General features: G+C 31.4%; 1 protein-coding gene across 2 annotated transcripts in view; it reads right to left on the reverse strand.

The window, feature by feature from the left end:
- Positions 1-22,731, reverse strand: part of tou (bromodomain adjacent to zinc finger domain 2B toutatis) — a 255,805-nt gene that overhangs the window by 181,593 nt on the left and 51,481 nt on the right. The gene's annotated exons all lie outside the window — the stretch shown is intronic.

The raw sequence follows: 22,731 nt of genomic DNA on the forward strand, positions 1-22,731 counted from the left end.
CGCACCGCAACCTTGGAAATGGAGGCAAAAGTTATGTGGTCTACAAATGCCATTTTAAGGACTTGCTCTATTAGCCGTTACCAGGCATAGTAGATGCGCCACATGTCACCATGTCTGAATCGTTATCTGGGTAATTAACGCCAGTCATTTTCTTCTAAATTTTAATCCATTTGTGCTTTGGAACCAGTGTTCCCCAACATCGAAGTCAAAAGATCTTTGATGCCGTTGAGATTTTGGCTTCAAATTATGTAGTTTCTCTTTTTCCAAATTTAAGAGTATTTGCATCAAATTTTATTGAGTTTAGCCGGAAAAAGGGCTTATATGAATAGCCGTAATTTTTTGAGTAAAGTTCGGAAAAGTGCAACTAGCCAAAGAGATACCGCCCTGTCACATAGATTCCAGGAACTATGCTCGAGAGGATTTCTCGCTCATAAATTAGTCCTAAACTAATTTTCGAGGAATTACTTAATTTTGATGTGGATAGCTTGGAAATATGAATCATGTTACCTATTTCCCATGAAAAATTGTCGCATAACGTGGTAGACACTATTTACAGTGACACCTCTCAAACTTGAACACTCTGAAAGCCGGTTGCCTCTTAAAACTAGACTGTTGCCGTGAGACGTTTGCTACACACAAAAAAATTTCACGAAAATTTTTCCAAGTAAAATTTTAATTGAGTTTTAAAAAATATTCAATTAAAAATTTAATTTATTCAACAATTTTTTTAATTGAAACATAAATCAATCACAAAAATAATTGTATCAATTAATTTTTTAATTGGATCAATTAACTTTTTAATTGACCTTCAATTAATTTTTTAATTGATACTATCATTTCTGTAATTGAAGACATTTCAATTATAAATTAATTGGATCAATAAATTTCGTGATTGAATCAGAATTTTTTTTTGTGTGTATATTAACGCATTAGTGGACACCTCCCTAATGTGGACAATATTTAGGCGACCGTGAGTATCCACCTTTGAGAGGTTTCACTGTATAGAAGATTTTCCAAGTTAGTCTAAAAAGACCAGAGACGACCCATGTATTATTGAGTGTTTTAGAGTTTATTGGATTCTGAAGTTGAAACCACGAACACCCTTGTGACTACTCTATTGACTTGTCAGTGGATAGCATGTCCTGCGATTTCCCCATAAAATTTACTTTCAATATTCAATGATTGTGCTAATGAAAGAGCAACATTTCAAATATCATTTATACTACAAATTTGGTAAATGAAATTCAGCATAAGTTTTCTTTATTACAATACATTTTATTATTCTTTTATTCATCCATTGTTCTGTTTTCATGTATAGAGAACTGATTCTTTAGTGATTCGAAAGGAACTAAGTGTCGCCTTAAATAGAGCGAACAAGAAAGAGAGCGAGATACCGAGAGAAAGACGGGGCACGAGTAAAGATGATTTACACAATGTAAATATTCGAACGAATGCTTCTAGACAAATCGTTGGATGGAAACGTTTAAATTACATTTGTCACAACAACAACAACATCAAAAGAAATACCAACAACACACCAAATATCTAAACGCAGATGCCAGATGACTTTGGTTTCGCTGTTGCGCTCTCTTTTCCATTTAATCCCGGTGTTTTATTATCCTGTTGCAAGAACAGGTTAAACGATGTACAGAACATACATATATGACACATACAACTCAGTAATGTACTTTTCACCACTTCACCAAACCAATAATCACCACAAAATCGCACATATACACCGATACACCCCATATACAATTTAGCTATGATGACAAACATCCATACTCATTATACAAAGTGAGAGAGTGTAATATACAAGCAGGTAGAATAATGCAAATGCAATGGCAATACTCAAAATACGATTATACCACACGCGGAATATGAACAAAAACAAACGTATAGGGCTGAGTGAGTATTATTACAACTGGCTATAACTGTATGACGCCAGAGGTTGCTGACGTTGCCAATAATAATATTATGAGATTAGAAATTCGTAAAGTTTATGCTCTCATACATCGAAGCGATTTGGGGACAGTCAACATAGCATCATCGAAAGGCATGACATTAAACGAAATATGCGCGATGACAATTATCAGAAACATACAAGACATTTTTCACGTGCTCATTAGGGGAAAATTGACGGCGTTACGTCAACAAAAACAAGCAATAGACAAGTTTTGCGATGATATTGAGGCGTTGCATGTTCAAAGCTGTATTTTGTAATAACTAAACAAAAAACTACAATAACCGATGTATTTTGCAATCAATAAAAATTTTCGCGGTATTAGAAAAATGCGAAAGACCACAATCAATGCATTGAAGATTAACTACACAGAAAAAAATTTCCGTAGTTAAACTAACGCTAAATTTAACTTATTTTTATTGGAAAAAAATTATTTTATTATTTTTATCGAGATTTTCCACAGCTTAATGAAATCTTACTTTTTGTAAGTATGTCTCAAAAATTTTATGAACTAAACGTGAGTAGTATAAAGTTCAATGACCGTACAGATAAGTTCAATATGAACTAAAACAAATGAAAATTTTCGTACGATTCCCAAAAATAGTAAGAATGAACTACTGTATGGTTAAAATGGTCATGATTTCGCGCCAATGATTTTCTTCTTTACTTTTAGTTAATTTTTCTTCTATGAGATGATGTAATTTCGTGAACTGCAGTTAAAAAGTACAACAGGGTATTAAAATTTCCTGGTTTTAACAACGCTTTATGGAAATCTCAAAATGTGGAGTAAAATTTAGTTCAATTTTAGTGCGTGGTAGTTCATTCTTCTTATATAACAGTTCACTTTTTTCGGTGTACCAGTGTTGCCATCACGTGAAACTTTATTTATACCTACACATTTTACAAATGTATGATCAAAAATATGGCCACAGTCATAATCATACCTGATAGTACCCAGCTAACGTAGAGAAAGATGTTTCCAGCACCATTAGCTTCCATTTCTAGGCAATCCATGCCTCATTTAGGCTTGCCAAATGGCCGGGATTCGCCTGGATTGTCCCGGAATTTCGTCTCCAGGAAGTGTTCCAAATCTTTCACAAAATTTTACAAAAATCCCAGAATTTCAATTACTTGCAATCGACATTTTAATTTTATGTTGTTAAACATTATTTCTTTAATGAAATATTCTGAAGAATATTCAGAAACTCATGTTGGCTATCGAAAATGGCACAAATATCATTCTAGAAATATATCCTTTAGTACCTTGCAAAATAAGAGATATCTATAAAGTAAAAAAGAATTGTTGAAGAGCGCGAAGCTGTAAACTTTCTAAAAACGGTAATTGCATATTTGAAAAAGATTTCGACTTTCACGAATCAGCAACATTTGAAAAAAAACAATGTTTGATATAAAAATATTGGCTGCCAGAATTAAGGAATTTTCAAGCCTGTACACAGAAATGGACTTTATCCCGACTACTGTGTCTTACGTGATAGGGAAAATTGTCCAAATTTATTCAAATTATTTCTTAATTGCGAAAGTATTACTTATTGCGAAGGAATGTTTAGTATTTTAAATAATGTATATACTAAAATTAAAACAGAATAGGTTATTAGAATATTTTATAAAAACAGACGAAGTAACTAAATTAGCTGGTGAAAATGTGAAAAGTAAATTTTTTTGTGTTCCCATTGTATAGTATTTACATTAGATATAAAAAATGGACCTGTTATGGTTTCGCTTTACTTAAAAAAAATGTATATGAAATTGAAACTCAAATGTCACTGTTTTTGCTTGTCCCGACAAATTCCGGAATGTACGGCGCAAAGTCCCGGTTTTCGGCAACCATCATCTGGCAACCCTAGCCAGATGATTCAAATATACCCACCACCATATAATGGCGAAGGTGGTATAAAAAGTTTTTCTTTCCGTTAGTATGACATCGAAATATCTATTTCCGACGATATAACCATGTCCGTCTGTCTGTTGTAAACACGCTTCAGCATCCAACAATGAAAATTTTAGCAAATTCGTTAGTTGATAGCAGGCAAACAGCCCCTATATAAACCGACTCCCCGATTTGGGGTCTTGAATTAAAACCCATAAATAATTGTTTGCATATCTACAATGCGCATATAAGATCATTGTTTCCATCTCTGACAGCAAATAATAAATCATAGCCTTAATAATCTGCGTTACAAATATCTCGAGAGAGAAAGAAATAACCCATTAAAAAATTTCATTCTTTTTCAGAGATCAGGACAGAACCCATAGTATGTATAGGTAAGAAAGGCATCCTAATTCGAACCTTGATAATCCCCATTGATTTACTCTATGCGTCCTAGAGTGAAAATGACTTTTTGATTCAACATTCAACCGTCGAACTGAACGGACGTGTCATCCATTGGGCTACTAACTTCAGGGCCCAGTGGACGGAGTTCGACTGAAGTTATAAATTTGAGCAATGACCAAGAGTTAGGCCCAATTAGTCGACATGTAGACGTTCGACACTTTGGCCAATCGAACCTTTTCTAAGGTAACGATATCAAAAGGAGGTAATCCCTCAAGAAAGATATTAAAGGAACGCAGAAATCCTTCGTTTATCCTAAAGAAGTTAGGATCAGCCGACCCAAGCACGTTGTCGGCTAAGCAAAGCGATTCCTTAAAATGGCCGCAAGGAGTTCTTGAAGCTGGAAATAGAAAATGATCGCCGGATGAGCTGCCATCGTCCAAAAGGAATCAAAAATCGTTTGCCTCAGTTGCAAAAGACAGCCTTGTAATTACTATCATTAACAAAGGAGCATTGGCGGTATGGTTCCAAAGCAAAAATGGAGGGAAATTGAGAACGCGATGTCTGGTGTATACTCACATGTGCAAGAAAAGTTTTCCGGGCCAAATCCTCAACCCCAAGATGCCGGATGGTATCAAGGACAATTTAAGTTAATCGCATTTGCGGACCAGAAGCTGCTTTGCTGTCAGAAATTAGTTTTTCTCTTAATCAAAATATTATTCGTTTTGGAACATAATGGCAATTTTTTAAGTGTAACAAAATCCTTTAATTATAGAATTAATTTAGCACTGAACATGGCAACACTGCAATTAACGAATAAACATAAATTTCTTACTTTAAGCTTAGCGGTGGCAACTTTCTTCGTAAACCCAAAAGTATTTTCCCACACCGTATAAACATAAACACAGGGGAAGATTGTTGATGAACAACGAGTTAGTTAGTTTTTTTGCATGCACATTTCTCAAATTTCCAATTTTCAAACACTCTCACTCTTCAAAGTAATTTCAAATAAAAAAACACTTTTTCAATATATTTTATGGGGGAGAGGTGTTATTGCAATAAAACACCTTCATTTCATCTTTGGTGAATAAAATCAAATCACTCATATTTGCTTACAATTTTAATAACTCTCTGAATCTCTGGGAGATTCTCTTTATTCTCCTTTTTCTCTCTTCACAATAAGATTGTCACAAGTACCATGCACCACACAAACACACACATATGCACCCGAGCACACTCGCGTACTCATATTTTTGTTGAGAATTGTTTGGGTGTTTTTGTTTTTATCTAAAACAGCGGCGGCATTTTGTACGGCATATAACACGAGATACAATCGTATTTAGGAGGGGGTGACGAAATGCATTAGCGCGAAAAATTAAAACAAAAACAAAACATACCACGACAACGACGATACACTACTACCACCACAGCCACATCAAGCGATTTGAGGTGTATTTTATTTTGTCTAATAAAACAAGCAAAGGACGGATGCCCCAAACGGTCGACAGACCAACGAATAAACGAAAGACTTTTATCAAATGACCCTCCAACAACAATAATACAATTGTATTTTGGCTAAATACGAAATATTTTTCCTGCTTAACGCCACGAATTACCGAACAAAACTAAATTTACAAAACCCAACATGGAGTAGTTCAAGTCAAAGGCCGCATGCTGCTATATTGACGCTGTCGTTTGCTGCTTACCGCGAAACGTTGCGAATTTCTAGCCACCGAGTGGTAGTAGAAAGCTATTCATCCCAAACCAAACACACAACAATGTTGCCACAGTCTCACAAAGCAACGTTGGCAGCGACAGAGATGTTGGCATCTCACACACATTCAAACACATGTGGCCAAAGCCCCAATGAAGATGGCTGTGAAGAGGTGTAATGGCGAAAAGAAGAACAAGAAAAGGAAACAACGTCAACCATATAGAAGCTGCTGCAGAGACGACGATTTAAGCAGAAAAAAATAATAATAAAAAAAATCGGAATAACAACAAAATCACATAAAAATCACAAAACATTCAAAGAAACTCATGTTTCTAATGTGTGACTGACATTGTGTGTGAACTGGATGGTTTGCCTGGATGGCTGCTATGCACCCAGAGTCACCTCACATTAAATGTACATACATTCAAACGTCAGTTATAGTCTTCCAGAGGAGTATAATATCCAAGGAGATTGGTTACCAGACGGAAAATACGTAAAATACCCACTTGACCAATGTTTTGGCAACTAAGGCCATGTAGTTGGTAAATATCAAAGCAAATCAAATGCATTATACCAACCTTATGTAGTATTTAATAGTCTGTTATTACAAGACAATAACGTTGATCTAATGAATGAATGATCCTTATAGTATTGCATATCTTTTGGATAAAACGTTTTGTTGTATTCAGATCATATGATTAATGCCAGTGTTACCACACTTGCCAAATTGACATTTCCTCAAGTCACAATAGTTCTAGACGGCTAGAAAGTTTGAAGTTTCGGTGTAAATCAGTATTACATCAATGTCTTAACGATAAAAAGACAATTGGATCTAAAATACGTGTAGATTTCCATTTTCAAACAAATCGGTGTCTAGAAACCCAAGAAGTTACATCGGAATATTCGGCACACTTAATTGTGAAGCCAAAATGCCTCCAGATTTTCAATTTCATGCAAATCGGATCAAAAATGCGATGTCTACACTACGGTTGCCATAGTTGGTAGAATTCTACCAAAAAGAGTTTTTACGTTGGGTAGATTTGTAGAATTCTTGATGATTTGATAGATTTTGCAAAATATTCCTCACCAATTTTCTATACACGGACGAAAAAAGACGGTTTTTCATATGTTTGGGTGTAAAATTTATATGTTTGGAACTCAAATTTGTTAACACAATATTTTTAAGTGCAAGCATAAAATGTTCATAAACTAGCATAACATGTTTGGGAAGTATATGTTAATATGTTAGAACATATTATGTTTGGGACATAAAATGTTTGTAAATAAAGGGTGATTCTTTTGAGGTTAGGATTTTCATGCATTAGTATTTGACAGATCACGTGGGATTTCAGACATGGTGTCAAAGAGAAAGATGCTCAGTATGCTTTGACATTTCATCATGAGTAGCCGAACGATCTGCCACAACGTCGAATTTTCAGTGAATGGGCCCTAGAAAAGTTGGCAGAAAATCCGCTTTTTTATCGACAAATTTTGTTCAGCGATGAGGCTCATTTCTGGTTGAATGGCTACGTAAATAAGCAAAATTGCCGCATTTGGAGTGAAGAGCAACCAGAAGCCGTTCAAGAACTGCCCATGCATCCCGAAAAATGCACTGTTTGGTGTGGTTTGTACGCTGGTGGAATCATTGGACCGTATTTTTTCAAAGATGCTGTTGGACGCAACGTTACGGTGAATGGCGATCGCTATCGTTCGATGCTAACAAACTTTTTGTTGCCAAAAATGGAAGAACTGAACTTGGTTGACATGTGGTTTCAACAAGATGGCGCTACATGCCACACAGCTCGCGATTCTATGGCCATTTTGAGGGAAAACTTCGGAGAACAATTCATCTCAAGAAATGGACCGGTAAGTTGGCCACCAAGATCATGCGATTTGACGCCTTTAGACTATTTTTTGTGGGGCTACGTCATATCTAAAGTCTACAGAAATAAGCCAGCAACTATTCCAGCTTTGGAAGACAACATTTCCGAAGAAATTCGGGCTATTCCGGCCGAAATGCTCGAAAAAGTTGCCCAAAATTGGACTTTCCGAATGGACCACCTAAGACGCAGCCGCGGTCAACATTTAAATGAAATTATCTTCAAAAAGTAAATGTCATGGACCAATCTAACGTTTCAAATAAAGAACCGATGAGATTTTGCAAATTTTATGCGTTTTTTTTTTAAAAAAAGTTATCAAGCTCTTAACAAATCACCCTTTATAATATGTTTAGATGCAAACATATATTAATTTAGAAATAGCCTATAAACATATATGTGTTTAGAAAGAGACACCTAGAGAGTATGCTGCAAGTAAAATAATGGAAGTAACACATTGACGCCTTAAAAATATATCCACACAAAGAAAATGTCATTAAAATTTTTTCTACCCGAAGGTGAAACATAGTATGTTTGAACAATACAAACAATATTTTGTTTGGACCAATCTTGAAAATAAATATGCTTGAAGCAAAATGTGTTTGGGGTATATGTTACAGAAGCGATTTTTTAGGGTGTTGATATAAAATTTTTCTTAGAAGTTAAATCTAGACAAAATTTTCTATAGATATACAATTTTGAGAAAATTTTCTATAATTTTTTTATAGAAAGAAAATTTTGTCATTTTCTATAAAAAAAAATTTTTGGCCAAAAACTTCAATACAAGTAAAAATTATGTGAAAATTTTCTATAAGAATACAATATTCTATATAGAAGTAAAATGTTTACAAAATTTTCTACACAAATAAAATTTTAACAAAATATTCTATACAAATAAAATTTGGACAAAATTTTCTATAGATAAATTTTTCTATAGAAAAACATTTTGACAATATTTCCTACAAAAAAAAAAAAAACAATTTACCAAAATTTTCTACAAGAATACAAATTTAATGGAAATTTTCTTTTTTTGGCGATATTTTCCATAGAGAAATAAAATTTTAACAACATTTTCTATACAAATAACATAAAATGCGGCGTCTAGACCACGGTTGCCGTAGTTAGTAAAATCCTACCAAAAATTATAGATATTTTACTGTGTGGTAGATTGATAGAATTCTTGATGATTTGGTAGATTTTGCAAAATATTCCCCTCCACACATCGAAATATCGATTTCCGACTATATAAAGTATATATATTCTTGATCAGGGAGAAATTCTAAGTCGATATAACGATGTCCGTCTGTCTGTCTGTTGTAATCACGCTACAGTCTTCAATAATGAAGCAATCGTGCTGAAATTTTGCACAAACTCGTCTTTTGTCTGCGGGCAGGTCAAGTTCCAGGTCCAGGTTTTGATATAGTCCCCATATAAACCGACCTCCCGATTTGGGGTCTTGGGCTTATAGAAATCGTAGTTTTTATCCAATTTGCCTGAAATTTGAAATCTAGAGGTATTTTATGACCATAAAGAGGTGTGCCAAAAATTGTGAGTATCGGTCCATATTTCGGTATAGCCCCCATATAGACCGATCTCCCTCTTTTACTTCTAGGGCTTATAGAAATCGTAGTTTTTATCCAATTTGCCTGAAATTTGAAATCTAGATGTATATTATGACCATAAAGAGGTGTGCCAAAAATGGTGAGTATCGATCCATATTTCGGTATAGCCCCCATATAGACCGATCTCCCGATTTTACTTCTTGGGCTTATAGAAACCGCAGTTTTTATTCAATTTACCTGAAATTGGAAATCTAGAGGTATTGTAGGACCACAAATACGTGTGCCAAAAATTGTCAGTATCGGTCCATGTTTTGGTATGGTCCCCATATAAAACGACCTCCCGATTTGGGGTCTTGGGCTTATAGAACCCGTAGTTTTTATCCAATTTGTCTGAAATTAGAAATCTAGAGGTATTTTAGGACCATAAAGAGGTGTGCCGAAAATGGTGAGTATCGGTCCATATTTTGGTATAGCCCCCATATAGACCGATTTCCCGATTTTACTTCTTGGGCTTCTAGAATCCGAAGTTTTTATCCTATTTGTCTGAAATTAGAAATCTAGAGGTATTTTCGGGTCATAAAGAGGTGTGCCGAAAACGGTGATTATCGGTCCATATTTTAGTATAGCCCCCATAAGAACGATCTCCCGATTTAACTCCTTGGGTTTCTAGAAACCGTAGTTTTTATCTGATTTGCCTGAAATTTTAAATATTCTGGTATTTTAGGCTCACAAAAACGTGTATCGGATTAAGTTTTTACCGGTCCATTTGGTAATGCCTCCGTATAGACCGACTTCACTTCTTGAGGGTGTAAAAGGCGCACTGATCATGAAAATTGCTTGAAACTCAATGTAAAATTTCCAGATTTTACTTCTACAGATTTAAGATTTCAAATCAAGACGTTATTTTATAATTTTCTTGCACACTTACAAGAGATGTTAATGATTCCTCTAAAACTCAAACACAAATAGTTCTTATAAATCCAGAATCTGATATAGTCCTCATAGGTGAAATCTTTAAATTTATCTTCAGGAAGTGTCCTCAAGTCCTCAAGCCCTCCTGAAATTTCAAAGGAACCCCTAATATTTCGTTCATGGTGGTGGGTATTTAAGATTCGGCTCGGCCGAACTTAGTGCTGTATATACTTGTTTATAGAACATTTTGTCAAAATTTTCTATAGAAAAAAATTTGGGCAATATTTTCATTAAAAATAAAAATTTTGTGAAAATTTTCTATAAGAATAAAATTCTCTATAGAAATAAAATTTTGACAAAATTTTCTATACAAATAAAATTTTAACAAAATTTCTATAAAAAAAAAATTTTTTCACAAAATTTTTTTATACAAATAAAATTTTGACAAAATTCTCTATAGAAATAAAATTTTGACAAGTTGTTATATAAATTCAATATCAAAAATTTTAATTTTCGTGTTAGGTCGAAGTCGAAAAGGAAGTCCATTATTCCTTTTTGTAGAAGTAGTAACTTTCCCTTGTTGGTGCAAATTAAAATCGTTAAAACATTTAAAACTCGACATATTTACAATTCTAAGGACATTTATACAACCGAAAAATTGTCACTAATAGAAGAGATCATAATATATAGTACATCAAATACTGATATAAACTTCTATAATAAAATAATAAGAGAGTTTTTTGATCAAAAATATATTAAAATTTTCATAATAAGAATTTGGTCGATTTTTGGCATAATATTTTTCAAATTTTGGTAGATTATTTTTGGCACGAGTGGCAATCGTGGTGTATACGCCCAAGAAATCAAATCGGATGATCTGTCTATAAGGAGCTTTATCATAACACGGACGGATACACACCTATTGTGAAACAAAAATACCTCTATATGTTGATAGAAATTGCGGTGTCTAGAAGCCCAAGTAGAGGTGTGCACGTGAGTAATATTTTACTCACGCTCACGCACACTCACGACGGAAAAATCTTACTCACGCACACTCACGCACGAAAAATTTTCGAACCGCTCACGCTCAAGAACACTCACGAATGAATGTATTTTAAAAAATCACGCTCACGCACACTCACGATAGAAAAATTCTACTCACGCACACTCACGCACGAAAAAAATTCGAGGCATTCACGCTCACGCACACTCACGAAAGAAAATTTTTGCTCACGCACGAAAAATATTCGAGCCGCTCACACTCACGCACACTCACGAATGGATTTATTTTAAAAAATCACGCTCACGCACACTCACGAAAGAAATTTTTTGCTCACGCACACTCACGCACGAAAAAATTTCAAGGCGCTCACGCACACTCACGAAGGAATTTATTTTCCAAAACTCACGCACGAAAATTGTTCTTGACGCTCACACTCGCGACAGAGAATTGTTACAAATGCACGAAAAATTTTGTGAAGAATTTACGCACATTCACGACTGTAGAAATGCTAATTTGACGATAAATAATATATATACCCAGCAAAAACTAGGCAATCACATCTCATTAGAATTGACATTACCAGGAGTAAAGCTGTCACTACAAGTTGCATTACATTGCGGTGAGTTATAATGACTTATTTGTAATGACAAAAATAAATACTTCTTGGTAATTTTCCAATTGTTATTCTCAAATGTTTAGGCAGTTGGCTTAATTGAAAGGTTGAATACTTCTTAGTACGAATGAACTAAAATATTTTTCTATGCTAACTTAATGGAAATTAATATACATATATACCGATCGACTCAGAATCACCTCCTGAGTTGATCTAGCCCTTGGTGTCCGTCCGTCCATGTATTTGTTGTTCGCAGGATTCCGGTCGCAATTATTAACCGATTTTGATTACATTTGGTATGTGGCTCTTTATTGGCACAAGGACGAACGCTATTGAATTTAGATATAGCTCCCATATACACAGTCTCACATAAGTTTACATACCCTTGAGGTTTTTACCTTATAACTAAACATGTTTCTTGTTGTTGTTTATAATCCAGACTAAAAACATCTTCTTGAAAATGGACAAATACTTTGTTTTTCAAATTAATTTACAAAATCTAAAGCATATATATGCATATTTTATTATATTTTAATAATTAAAGAAAATACAATTTCTTAAACCGTATGTAAACTTGTGTAAGACTGTGTATATGTATCGCCCGATTTCGATAAATGGGGTCAGATTGCGCTCATTTATTAACCGATCGGCGTCAAATTTGTCACAATGTAATCCACTGACTCTATGTGCAAAATATCATCCAAATCGGTGCAGATTTGGACATAGCTGCCATATATATGTAGCGCCCAATTTTCAAAATTTGCCCCTTATAACCTTATTGTTGACCATTGTGGCCTCATTTATTAACCGATCTTACTCAAAGTTAGCACAAGGTAATCTCCTGTAATTTCAACAAAACCTGCAAAATATAATCCAAATCGCCCGTTTTTTGAAAAATGTACCCCTTGTAACTTTATTTCTAACCATAGTAGCCTTATCTAATACCCGATCTTACTCTAATTTAGCACAAGGCAACCCTCTGTGGTATCAACCAATATATGGATATAGCTCCCATATAAATGCATCGATCAATTTTCCCAAATTTGACCATAATACTCTTATTTATTAACATATGTTGCTTAAATTTCAAATAAACATTACATAAATCTATTACCTTATTTTCAGAAATTTGAATTTATTACCCACACTAATTGAGCGATTTCCAGTTTTTTTTAATAAAGGACTCAATATTAGTAGCATACTAAATAACTCTGTAGGTTCAGAATCAACTATACTCCTATGTTAATATCAGACATTTCTGTTCAGATTATGATAAAACTCCCATGTACCCAGTAATGTTATTAAATCTGGAAATGTGGTTTTCCCCAAACCTATATCATTGATACCCTATAAACAATGTTCACTAATTCAGTAGGGGTGATTTGGGGTATGATGTAGTCGGCCCGGCCTGACTTTCTACTTTACTCGTTAATTCGAATTTTATTTAATCTACCAATTTTTTATGGTACACTTTTTCGACAATATTTCTCATTTTCGTTAGAAAAAAAAAACAAAGCAATATTTTATAAAAGGTGTTATTGTTTAAGGAACGGCACTATACTCGGTTTTTGCACCGAAAACCAGCGCTTCAACATTACTTTTTTAATCAATTAATTTTAAATGAAAAAAAAAACTATTACACAATCCATACATTGGAAGGTTTAGTGTGACCAATGTCGTGAGCGTGATTAAAATCGTGGGCGTGACTGACATCGTGAGTGCGATTGACATCGTGATCGTGATTCAAATCGAGATCGTGATTCAACTCGTGAGCGTGATTCAAATCGTGAGCGTGATACAAGTCGTGAGCGTGATTCAAATCGTGAGCGTGATTAAAATCGTGAGCGTGATTTAAATCGTGAGCGTGATTAAAGTAGTTATCGTGATTCAAATCGTGAGCGTGATTTTGTTTTCGTGAGTGTAGTTATCAAACATTTTTACTCACGCACATTCACGAAGAATTTTTTTTCGTGACTCACGCTCACGCACGAAAATTTTCAGCTTGATCACGCTCACGCACGCTCACGAGATTGACTCCATCGTGACTCACGGCTCACGCGTGAGTCACGAAAATTTTCGTGAGTCACGAAAATTTCGTGTCACGTGCACACCTCTAAGCCCAAAAAATCAAATCGGGTAATCGGTTTATAAGGGGACTTCATCATACATCTAATATTCTATAGAAATAAAATTTCGACGCACTCCTATTTATGAACCTAATATATATCAATGACCCCAATACAGATGTCAATGTAAGTGGTAATAGACAATGATCAGTCTGAAGGAAAGAAAACATGTAAATTTTAATATATTTTTGAAACTTTTGGCCATGTGGGCAACTGCTCACTGAACAAACATATTCACATAAATTACAAAGAACAACAGGAGTTTCGTAAAACAATGGGAGTAGAATAGGAACGCAGAGACTATGACAAATACAAGCGACACATGCGAAGTAGCAACAGTCGAGGTATTGATAACGCTAACAGAGGGTCCTTTAATGTCCTTGTAGATATAAGGGTGTATAATTCACAATGATATTTAAAGTAATAAATAATATTTTTTGTAAATATTTAAATTAAAGGATCAATTACCATAGTTAAAATGATCGAACATGCACCGTTTTGTTCGATAAATTGTTATCATTCGAAATGTAATTTCGTTATGCATGTCTCATAGACGCCTTCGTTTTTATTGGGATAGTAGACGATAGATTTTCGAAAGCCTCTTTTCACCAGTACAGGGACAGGTAATAATCATTTGGTGTTTGGTCCGGACTACAAGAACCTCCCAACTAAAGTCCCAGAGCTCAGGTGAGGTACTATCGTCATGGCTTTGTCCTGACAAAACATATAAACGCGTTTCACATTTATGGATGACGTTTTCGCCCTTATCGAAGGAAAATTATAAAATATAGCGTATTTCTCCTTGCTAATGTCAATTCTTGTCACAACTGAACCTAAATCAATTGCAAATCCGATAGAAAATCTTTTTTACTACGAATTGCTATCATCCAATCTAGCGGAAACCGAAAATAACGTGATCTATGGGAAATATAATCGATTTCTTTAGTACACCTGATTTCTATTAATGTAGGGTTTCGTAATATCGCATGCTTGTGAATCTTCGAAAATACTCATCCCTTTCTCGAATTGATCGAAATGGACACACATTTGGTGTCGATTCTCTAACGGTGTGGTGGAAAAAGAAATATAAACCTGTAACAGTAAGTCCACGGGTCATGTGCGTTTACCATTAATATACCTAAGCTTCCATTACTTTGCCATGCAAGAAAACAAAAAAAAACAAGTCGGTGTGAAATTTAAACAATACTTCAACAAAAGCAAAACTAAGTGAAGTATGTGGTCAGAAGAACGCACCAAAGCAGCGAGACTCCAATCCCCAAAACTAGCCAAATAACACGATAAACCAACACACGAGTCGCAACTAACACAGCATCAGATGTTGGTTTTATCCAAGTCCATAAGCTAGTCCACATTTTAACTCATTGCCCCTTGCAAAGAGATTCCAACAAATATTTAAGCAGGAGAATAAAATGAACAAAATACTGAATGTCCTGAACATTGCTGCACAGTGATTAAAATAAATATGAATGAACAATGGAGTTTTACCCAGTTTTTTATAAAAAAAATTTTTTCGGCGAAATTTTCTATAAAATAAAATTTCAACGAAATTTTTATAAAAATTAAGTTTTGGCCTAATTTTCTATAAATACAAAAATTCTACGAAATTTTCTATAAAAATAAATTTTCGGCGAAATTTTCTATAAAATAAAATTTCGACAAAATTTCCGATAGAAATAAAATTTCGGCGAAATTTTCTATAAAAATAAAATTTCGCCGAAGTGTTCTATACAAATAAAATTTCGACGAAATTTTCTATAAAAAATAAAATATGGACGAAATTTTCTATAAAAATATAGTTTTGACAAAATTTTCTATAGAAGTAAAATTTCGACGATATTTTCTATAGAAAAAAAATTTCGACGATTTTTTTTTATAAATGAAATTCTCTATAGCAATAAAATTTCGACGAAGTTTTCTATAAAAGGAAATTTTTATAAAGAAAAATTTTGAAAACATTTTCCATAAAAAGAAAATTTCATAAAAAGCAAATTTTCTATAAAAAATTAAAATTGCAATGAAATTTTCTAAAAAATTAAATTTCGACAAAATATACTATAAAAATTAAATTTCGACGAAATTTTTTATAAAAATAAAATTTAGACGAAATTTTCTACAAAAAAAATAAAACTAGACAAAATTTTCTATAGAAATAAAATTTCGACGAAATTTTTTATAAACGTTCAATTAGAACGAAATATTCTATAGAAATACAATTTTGTCAAAATTTTCGGCGAAATTTTCTATAAAATAAAATTTCCGATAGAAATAAAATTTCGGCGAAATTTTCTACAAAAATAAAATTTCGGCGAAGTGTTCTATAAAAATAAAATTTCGACGAAATTTTTTATAAAAATAAAATTGCGACGAAATTTAAAAAAAATAAAATTTTGACGAAGTTTTCTATAAAAGGAAATTTTTTATGAAGAAAAATGTTGAGAACATTTTCCATAAAAAGCAAATTTCATCGAAATTTCCCATACAAATCATATTTTGACGAAATTTTTTATAAAAAAATTACAATTGCAATGAAATTTTCTAAAAAATTAAATTTTGACAAAATATACTATAAAAATTAAATTTCGACGAAATTTTTTATAAAAATAAAATTTGGACGAAATTTTCTATAAAAAAAAATAAAACTAGACAAAATTTTCTATAGAAATAAAATTTCGACGAAATTTTTTATAATCGTTCAATTAGAACGAAATATTCTATAGAAATACAATTTTGTCAAAATTTTCTGCGAAATTTTCTATAAAATAAACTTTCGACTAAATTTCCGATAGAAATAAAATTTCGGCGAAATTTTCTATAAAAATAAATTTTCGACGAAGTGTTCTATACAAATAAAATTTCGAAGAAATTTTCTATACAAATAAAATTTCGACGAAATTTTCTACAAAAGAAAAATTTCGACGAAATTTTCTATAAAAAAAATAAAATATCGACGAAATTTTCTATAAAAATATAGTTTTGACAAAATATAGAAGTAAAATTTCGACGATATTTTCTATAGAAATAAAATTTCGAAGAAATTTTCTATAGAAATAAAATTTTGAGAAAATTTTTATAAAAATAAAATTTTGAGAAAATTTACTATGAAAAAAAATTGCGACGAAATTTTTTATAAAAATAAAATTTTGACGAAGTTTTCTATAAAAGGAAATTTTTATAAAGAAAAAAAAAACATTTTCCATAAAAAGCAAATTTCATCGAAATTTCCCGTACAAATCATATTTTGACGAAATTTTCTATAAAAAAATTAAAATTGCAATGAAATTTTCTACAAAATTAAATTTCGACAAAATATACTATAAAAATTAAATTTCGACGAAATTTTTTATAGAAATAAAATTTCGACGAAATTTTTTATAAACGTTCAATTAGAACGAAATATTCTATAGAAATACGATTTTGCCAAAATTTTCTATAGAAATAAAATTTCGACGATATTTTCTATAGAAATAAAATGCCGTCGATATTTGCTATAGAAATAAAATTTCGACGAAATTTCCTATAGAAATAAAATTTTGACGAAACAAAACAATGTCTCCTATATGGTCATAATCCATTGTTGGACACGAACTTAAACTGTTAGGAAAATAAATTGTGGCTGCACGGAATTTTCTACACCCTAAAAAAAATCACTTCAGTAGCATATATCCCAAACACATTTCGCTTCAACCTTATATATTTTCAGGATTGGTCCAAACAAAATATTGTTTGTATTGTTCAAACATATTATGTTTCACCTTATACTGGTAGCAAAAAATTTTAATGAAATTTTCTTGGTGTGGATATATATTTAAGGAGACAATTGGTTACTTCCATTATTTTACTTGCAGCATACTCTCTAGGTCTCTCTTTCTAAACACATATATGTTTATAGGCTATTTCCAAATTAATATATGTTTGCATCTAAGCATATTATATTTACAAACATTTTATGTCCCAAACATGTTATGCTAATTTATGAACATTATATGCTTGCACTTAAAAATATTGTGTTAAAAAATTTGAGTTCCAACATATAATTTGACACCCAAACATATGAAAAACAGTCCGTGTATAAATTGTGAATTTTCTACCAAAATGTAATTTTGACGAAATTATCAATAAAAATAAAATTTCGGCATCATTTACTATAAAAATGAGATTTTGAAAAAATCTTCTAGAAAGATTTTGACGAAATTATAAAAGTCAAGTATCGACCAAATTTCCAATCAAAAAAAAGTCACTATTTGAAAATAGTTTCTTTAAAATGAGATGAGGTACAAAAACAATTAAATTTTGACTATTTTTTCATAGAAATAAAAATTTTCTATTAGAATGATATTTCTATGAAATTTCGACAAAACTTTCCATAAACATTAAATTCCGACTAAATTTTTTTTTAACCACAGTATTGGAATGCATTCGCCGACATCAGAACTAAACATACAAACGCGGAGAACAAAACCATCACGTCCTGCCAGCAACCTCAGTCCCACTTGCGTTGACGATATTGCTCTGAGCTTCAAACAATACCACACAAGCAGAGTTCACGTCTAGTTCTTAGGATGCTGTGCAGTCGCAGATTTTCCCAGTTTTCGTAGGGACTCTTAAACTGGCTAACTCATTGTGGAGGAATGGACAAAGTCAACATGATTCTCCATTGGCAAAGGGAGTAAACGGAGATGAAACACTGGTACAACAGTATTGAAAAACAACTTCAGGGACATGTAAAGTGGGGAATATTATTTGGAAGGGGATATATATGAACCTATCTGTAGTTAAATTGTGAAGAGTAGATTGCCTTTTGTTTGACCGAACCCTACGACCGGCCAAGCAACCATATTTTGTTACCTTAAATGTACATTGTATGGCGTATGACGATTACGTTGTTGAGACATACAGACAAACACTGTAGATCCATATATACAGCAGTATATTTAATGGAAAAGTACTTGGTATGTAGATTTGTAAACTTGTACAGACAATGGATGGATGAATGATTTCGTAGTCTCGTAGATGTCAACCTCATCAATGTGTCATGTATGTGTACGTCATGTTTCGCTATTTCTTGACGATTTCTCTCCACCTTGTTACGGCCCCCAACCGGCCTCTGGAGAAACGACAGCATTTTGAAATTTTATTAAAAAAAATACTATAAGGTACTCTACATTAGTACCCATCGAACAACAAATATAATAAATAAAAAAAAAAACAAAAGTTATTATGCAACTTTGACGAAATTTAAGTTGTATAATTTGTGGAATTTTTATATTTGTAGAAAATCGTGATTTTTATAAAATATTTTGTAATAATTTGTATCCACATTTCGTTAAAAATTAACAAAATAATTTAAAAAAAAATACTAAAAAATATATCTTTAAAGAAATTGCCGTTTTATATTGAAAATTTTGTCCAAAATTTTATATTTTTAGAAAATATTGTCGAAATTTTATTTCTATAGAAAATTTCGTCGAAATTTTATTTCTATAGAAAATTTTGTCGAAATTTTATTTCTATAGAAAATTTTGTCAAAGTTTTATTTCTATAGAAAATTTCGTCGAAATTTTATTTCTATAGAAAATTTCGTCGAAATTGTTTTCTATAGAAAATTTCGACGATTTTTTTCTATAGAAAATTTCGACGAATTTTTTTCTATAGAAAATTTTGTTGAAAATATTATTTTTATCGAAAATTTCCTCGAAATTTTATATCTAGTGAAACGCTGCTCGAATACTATTTCTAAATTGTTTTCTATAGAAAATTTCGACGATTTTTTTTCTACAGAAAATTTCGACGAATTTTTTTTCTATAGAAAATTTTGTTGAAAATATTATTTTTATCGAAAATTTCCTCGAAATTTTATATCTAGTGAAACGCTGCTCGAATACTATTTCTATAGAAAATTTCGTAGAAAGTATATTCCGATAGAAAATTTCATCAATATTTTATTTCTATAGAAAATTTCGTCGAAAGTATATTCCGATAGAAAATTTCATCAATATTTTATTTCTATAGAAAATTTCGTCAAAATTTTATTTCTATCAAAATTTCATCGAAGTTTTATTTCTATAGAAAATTTTGTCGAAATTTTTTTCTATAGAAAATTGCGACGAATTTTTTTCTATAGAAAATGTTGTTGAAAATATTATTTTTATCGAAAATTTCCTCGAAATTTTATATCTAGTGAAACGTTGCTCGAATACTATTTCTATAAAAAATTTCGTCGAAAGTATAGTCCGATAGAAAATTTCATCAATATTTTATTTCTATAGAAAATTTCGTCGAAATTTTATTTCTTTAGAAAATAAATAGACATTTTGTTGAAATTTTATTTTTATAAAAAAATTCGTCAACATTTTATTATAAATAGAAAATTTCCTTGCAATTTTATTTCTATAGAAAACTTTTGTCCAAATTGTGTTTCTATAGAAAAATTTCGTCGAAATTTAATTTCTATATGAAGTTTCCTCGAAATTTTACTTTTAGTGAAAATTTCCTCAAAATTTTATTTTTATAGAAAATTTCCCTGAAATTTAATTTCTATAGAAAATTGCCTTGAAATTTTCTATAGAAATAAAATTTCGACGATATTTTCTATACAACTAAAATTTCGACGATATTTTCTATACAACTAAAATTTCGACGATATTTTCTTTAGAAATAAAATGTCGACGAAATTTTCTATAGAAAAAAATGTCGACGAAATTTTCTATATTTTATATAGAAATAAAATTTCGAGGAAATTTTCTATAGAAATAAAATGTCGAGGAAATTTTCTATAGAAATAAAATTTCGAGGAAATTGTATATAGAAATAAAATTTCGAGGAAATTTGCAATAGAAATAAAATTTCGACGAAATGTTCTATACACGGTTGAAAAAGACTGTTTTTCATATGTTTGGCTATAAACATTATATGTTTGGAACACAAATTTTTAAACACAATATTTTTGAGTGCAAGCATATAATGTTCATAAACTAGCATAACATGTTTGGGACATATATGTTAATATGTTAGAACATATTATGTTTGGGACATAAAATGTTTGTAAATATAATATGCTTGGATGCAAACATATATTAATTTAGAAATAGCCTATAAACATATATGTGTTTAGTAGCTTGGAGCGCTATTTAACCTGGAGCGATATTGAATTAAGTTGGTGGTTGTTGCTTGTTATTACAAAATTAACATTTTATTGTTTTATTTTTCCTTGGGCAATTGATCAGCTACTTCTTTGATCCTTACAAACTGTGTGGTCCGCTGTTCGAATCCCCGGCCGGCAAAAGGTAAAATTAAAATAAAAAAATCATAAAATTGAATAATTTCTTCTACAATGTTTGTATTACAGAAAAAGGTGCTAAGAACTAAAAAATCTCGTGGAAGTGAGAAAGATGTGGGAGAATATACAATTAGGCAGAAACAAAATTTTGAGCATTCAGGTCGAAAACCTATGTTGTTAGCACCTATATTACCTGTTTATTTTCATAATTCATTATGATTGTAAATATATAAATAAATAAATAAAATTTTGAGCACAATATTGTTTGGGAGAATTTTTTTAAGCATATAATATTTTTGGGTGCAAAATGCTTCCAAATATTATATGGTCACATAATAACATATTGTTTTTTGGAAGACAACATTATTGAATTTGGATGCAAAAATACAAAATGTTTGGAACTTAGACTACCCAAACATATATTGTTTAGACCAATATGCTTTCAAACATATTATATATTGGAAGAGATCAAACATATAAATGTTTGGGCAATACCCAAAAATGTATATGCTTGAAGCAAAATATGTTTGGGAGTATATGTTACAGAAGCGATTTTTTGTGAGCGTGTAGAAATAAAATTTCGAGGAAATTTTCTATAGAAATAAAATGTCGAGGAAATTTTCCCTAGAAATAAAATTTCGAGGAAATTTTCTATAGAAATAAAATTTTGTCGAAATTTTCTATAGAAAAAAATTTCGTCGATATTTGCTATAGAAATAAAAATTCGAGGAAATTTTCGATAAAAATAACATTCTCAACAAAATTTTCTATCAAAAAAATTTCGTCGAAATTTTCTATAGAAATAAAATTTCGACGACGGCTTTTCAACATTCGAACATTATCATATAGAGATTGTAGACACCAAATTACTTGTTTCAAACAAATTGAGCCATACGATAGAATACAAAATTAAAATTTTATTTCTATAGAAAATTTCTTCGAAATTTTATTTCTATAAAAAATTTCGTCAAAATTTTATTTCTATAGAAAATTTTGTCGAAGTTTTATTTCTATAGAAAATTTCGTCCGAACTTTCATTTCTATAGAAAATTTTGTCAAAGTTTTATTGCTATACAAAATTTCGTCGAAATTTTATTTCTATAGAAAATTTCGTCGAAGTTTTATTTCTATAGAAAATTTTGTTGAACATTTTATTTTTATCGAAAATTTCCTCGAAATTTTATATCTAGTGAAACGTTGCTCGAATACTATTTCTATAGAAAATTTCGTCGAAAGTTTATTCCGATAGAAATGTTCATCAATATTTTATTTCTATAGAAAATTTCGTCGAAATTTTATTTCTTTGGAAAATATATAGACATTTTTTTGAAATTTTATTTTTATAAAAAATTTCGTCAACATTTTATTATAAAT

Source organism: Haematobia irritans, chromosome 5 (assembly GCF_050003625.1).
Source record: "Haematobia irritans isolate KBUSLIRL chromosome 5, ASM5000362v1, whole genome shotgun sequence".
Lineage (NCBI taxonomy): Eukaryota > Metazoa > Arthropoda > Insecta > Diptera > Muscidae > Haematobia > Haematobia irritans.